The sequence below is a fragment of the Octopus sinensis genome, linkage group LG28 (genome assembly GCF_006345805.1).
Source record: "Octopus sinensis linkage group LG28, ASM634580v1, whole genome shotgun sequence".
NCBI lineage: Eukaryota > Metazoa > Mollusca > Cephalopoda > Octopoda > Octopodidae > Octopus > Octopus sinensis.
The window spans coordinates 18,074,399-18,079,398 of record NC_043024.1 but is presented as its reverse complement, the minus strand read 5'-3'; the positions used below and the strand labels follow the sequence as shown (position 1 = coordinate 18,079,398).

At 43.3% G+C, this 5,000-nt stretch overlaps 1 protein-coding gene across 3 annotated transcripts in view; it reads right to left on the bottom strand.

The window, feature by feature from the left end:
* Window positions 1–5,000, bottom strand: part of LOC115225739 (synaptotagmin-7) — a 562,082-nt gene that overhangs the window by 172,769 nt on the left and 384,313 nt on the right. The window lies entirely within an intron of this gene.

Below are 5,000 nucleotides of genomic sequence, written 5' to 3'. Positions count from 1 at the left end.
TAATAAAAAATATCTTTATATATATAACCATATGTATATTAATAATATAAAGAAGAAATATATATATATATATATATATATATCTCACGTGACCGACCAGGCTATCAGATGTTGCTACACATCGCTGGTCACAATGCGCTTCACATTGTTTTAGCCTTCAAATGATGCCACCCTGCTGGCTAAGCGAGCAGGCCAACAGAAGAAAGAGTGAGAGAAAGTTGCAGTGAAAGAGTACAGCAGGGATCACCAATGCCCCCTGCTGGAGCCTCATGGAGCCTTAGGTGTTTTCACTCAATAAACACTCACAATGCCCAGTCTGGGAATCGAAACTGCAATCCTACAACAGTGAGTTCGCTGCCCTAACCACTGGGTCATTGCAACTCCACACACACACACACACACATACACACACATATATAAGAGAAATGTACAACTATGATATATACAGAAGTATATATCTCAGATAAATATATGTAGCATAATATAAATTAGAAAATTGCAATCAATTTAGATAGAGACACAGGTGTAGTCGTGTGGGTAAGAAACCTGTTTTGCAACCGTGTGGTCTTGGGTTGAACCCTTCCACATACCCTTGTTTCACCACTCACTGCATTCCCCTTTTGCCTCTCCTCTGCCCCCCTTTTGCCTTTTCATGAACTCCCTACATATGCAACCTGAGCAATCCTCTCTCATTCTATTTATCTTCACATCTTTGGACCTTGACTGTATTGCCTGGTACAGCATTACCATCTCTCTCCCATTCTCTTACTCTTGGTCTCTCTCTTTATATCTTTTATGTGTTTCAGTCATTTGACTGCAACCATGCTGGAGCACCGACTTTAGTTGAACGAATCGACCCCTGGACTTATTCTTTGTGAGCCTAGTACTTATTCTATTGGTCCTTTACGGGGACGTAAACACACCAGCATCAGCTGTCAAGAAATGGTAGAGGGACAAACAAGACACACAAACATACACACACACACATATATATATATAGAACAGGCTTCTTTCAGTTTCCGTCTACCAAATCCACTCACAAGGCTTTGGTTGGCCCAAGGCTATAGTAGAAGACACTTGCCTAAAGTGTCACACAGTGGGACTGAACCTGGAACCATGTGGTTGGTAAGCAAGCTACTTACCACATATTCACTCCTGTGCCTGTATACCTGTTTCTGTCCCTCTGTCATACTCTAAACCCTCATCACCTGGTCCAAAGTCACCTCCCTCAATACCCTCCTCCTATTGAGGGATCTTTGGTTTGCAAGTTACTTGGTGACCTCACTGGGGCTGGTGCCACATAAAAAGCACCCAGTCCATTCTGTAATGTGGTTGGCATTAGGAAGGGCATCCACCCACAAAATCTATGTCAAAACAGACAGTGGAGCTTGGCACAATCCTCTGGCTGACCAGCTCCTGTCAAACCATCCAACCCATGCTAGCATGGAAGATGGAGACTGAATGATGGTGCTGCTGCTGCTGCCAATGATGATGAGCTTCTGTACAAATTTACATGCCTCACTATGGGATTGAAACTGAAACCACAGTGTTACAAAATGAACTCCTTGACCACACAGCCATGCTCATTAAAAAGTTTTGACAAGTATTTGGGCAAATCAAATTCTGTGGTTTTGATTAGTTTCAGGTGTGTAATTAACATAAAATTAATAAGAAATTTCAAGTGGGAATGCTAACTTGAGCCAAGTGACCATTAGCAAGTGGGTGACTGGTTGGTCAGTCAGTCATTTGGACAGTTGGTTGGCTGACCCTGGATTCAGTTTCTTTGTTTCTCCTCTTCTAGGTCTCTATTATTCATCATGCCATTATTGTTTGGTGATGATGATGTAGATGACAATCCTTCTCCTCTTGTTTCTATATATTTGCCAATGTTTCTGCACAGAGTATAACTGTTTTGGGGTTTCCATACAAACACACAAACGTGTGTGTATCTGTGCACATGTACATATATATATATGTATGTATGTATGTATGTGGTCAGGTCACTTTTGAGTGGTCAGGTCACTTTCGAGTGGTCAGGTTACTTTCGAGTGCTACTGGTAACATGTAACCCAGTACAACCTGTTGCATGGTCAGGTCGTCGGCGACTAAACCGGCAACCCCACCAAGCTTGCTTGGTGAGGAGGGTGTTTATTGGACACCCTGCGGGATGAAAAACAAAACCCGTCAGAGGGAGGAGGACTCTTGAGAGTCAATGGCCATCCAATAAATGTTAGCACAGGTATGCAGAAATTCTGGGATGGTGTCCGGCCTGCTGAAAGACCACTGGGAGTGAGGCACCCCTCAGCTTTTGTTAAAGCATGTCTCTAGGAGAAGGTCACTCCGATATAAAACCAGATATGCAGGGAATGGCATTGGACATTTTGGGGATCTTTGGTTTGTGCTAGAGATCAAAGCGCTCCCACATCCCTGAGCCTGCGACTCATATTGGCACCAGACATCTTGCTCCGGCTTGTCTCTGGATAATGTCAATAAAGTGGAGAGGGTCTATGAGGTGTTGTGCAAGCCTTATTGGACCTAAAACTCTGCACAGGCATTGCCGACCTCTGCTCGATATGTGCATTTTTTTTTAAGTAAATATTTATCTTATTTTTAGTATATATTTTCTTCATTTTTAGTATATATTTTAATTTTTTTTATTTGGAAGTCCTGTGGCGATGGGAAGGTGGTGAAACATGCAGACCTGACGGGTTGGAAGCATGTAGTCAGCGACCTGCATGTAGGCGGCCCATGCTGGATATAAAGTCGTCTCCTTGTCGCGGTAGGATTCGGTTGCTGCATAGATGTCTGAGCAGTTCCATTTGGAGAAGGAACTGCTCACCCGAAGGCCGGGGAGGTTCTAGAAAAGGTGAACCAAAAATTGCCTGTCTTTCCATATCTGGTCAGTTTAGCACGACTGAAGGATGTCCACCCTGCGCTCAAAAAACAAAGAGTCTTTTATCTATAAAATCTGGACGGAACTTAAACATTTCATGTTGGAATGTGCGTACTCTGTTGGACAACAAGAGTGATTGCAGGCCTAAAAGATGCACTGCACTTCTTGCTCGTGAGCTGAACCATTATAAAATTGATATAGCTGCACTCTCAGAGACTCGTATAGAAGGTGATGGTCAGCTTGAAGAAGTAGGAGGTGGATACACCTTTTTTTTGGAAAGGAAGGCAGAAGGAGGAGCACAGAGAGGCTGGTGTTGGTTTTGCAGTCCGATCAGATATCCTTAGGAAGTTGGAAGAGCTCCCTATTCCTATAAATGAATATATAATGATGCTACGGTTGCACTTGAAAGGTAAGCGGTTTGCTACTCTAATAAGTACCTATGCACCTACTTTGACTAGCTGTGATGAAGATAAAACAATCTTTTATACCCAGCTGAGAGCCATACTTAGAAAAATCCCCAATTCTGATAAAGTCATTCTACTGGGGGATTTTAATGCCAGGGTTGGAACAGACTGGCAAACATGGAATTCTCTAGGAGGTTTTGGAGTAGGGAAAATGAATAGCAATGGTCTCATGCTACTGGGGCTTTGCGAAGAACATGGACTTTACATTGCAAGCACTCATTTTGTGCACAAAGGTGATCACACAACAACATGGATGCATCCAAGGTCCAAAGTTTGGCACTTGCTGGATTATGTCATCATCCGCAAGCGCGACATTTATGACATCTGCAATGTCAAGTCCTTGCATGGATCAGAATGCTGGACAGACTACAGTCTGGTGCGAGCAAAGTTCCGAATGGTGATTAGGGCAAAAGAGAGAAGAGGACCAGTCAGCATTCCTTGCCGTCTAAATGTCCACAAAGTATATGATGTTGTGGTTAGGAAAGAGCTTCAGACTCGCTTGTCCAGCATTAAAACTGCTGCAGCATGGGAAGACTTTTGAGACCAGGTTGTTCAATGTGCAGCCGAAACACTGGGGCATGTTACTGCCAGACACAGAGACTGGTTTGATGAGAATGATGCTGAAATTCAGCGACTATTAGTGGTAAAGCGCCATGCCCACAGTGTGTTGCTGCACAGAGAACTGTCTACTGTGCAGCGAAGTCTAGCACTTGCCCACTATAACAGTGTAAAATCACTACTGCAGCGATCTCCCAGGAAGATGCAGAACACTTGGTGGGAGGATCTTGCTCGTGATGTTCAGGCTGCGGCTGATGCAAACGACAGCAAGAAGGTTTACCATCTTATGAAGCGAGCTCCTTTGCTTTCCACTCTGTTTACTAAATCAACAGAAATCTCAGGTCGTTGGATCGAACACTTCTCTGAACTCTTAAACCATGAGTCAGTTGTGGAGGAAACAGTGATTGATACTATGCAACAAAGACCTATCATTGGCTCCTTAGACTCCCCGCCCTCAATAGATGAAGTAATGACATCAATAAGTAAAACTGAATCTTGGTAGGGCACCTGAAAAGGATGGAATCTGTGCTGAGGTCTTGCGATTTGGTGGTAATTACATCATACAGTCCCTTCATGAACTTATTAGTGCAGTCTGGAGGGATGGTGCAATCCCTAAGGACTGGAAGGATGCAATTATTCTTCCTCTATATAAAGGAAAAGGAGCCAGAACTATGTGTGGTAACTACAGAGGTATTGCTCTACTATCAGATGCTGGTAATGTTCTGGCAAATATTCTTCTTACCCGTCTGAATGGGTGTCTCGTAAATGATGTCCTATCTGAATCTCAATTTGGCTTCCAATCTGGTAGAGGGACAATGTATATGATTTTCACAGCAAGACAGATGCAGGAGAATTGCTATGAGCAGAATATGGATCTTGTCCAGGTATTCATTGATTTAACAAAGGCCTTTGATACTGTAAATAGTGCCTTTCTATGGAAAATACTTGGCAAACTTGGATGTCCGGATCACTTTGTATCTATAATTAAATCATTTCATGATGGGATGGAGGCTTGGGTCAAAGTGTGTGGTGCCATGGCGGGACCCATTCCTGTAGAGAATGGTGTCAAGCAGGGTGACATCCTT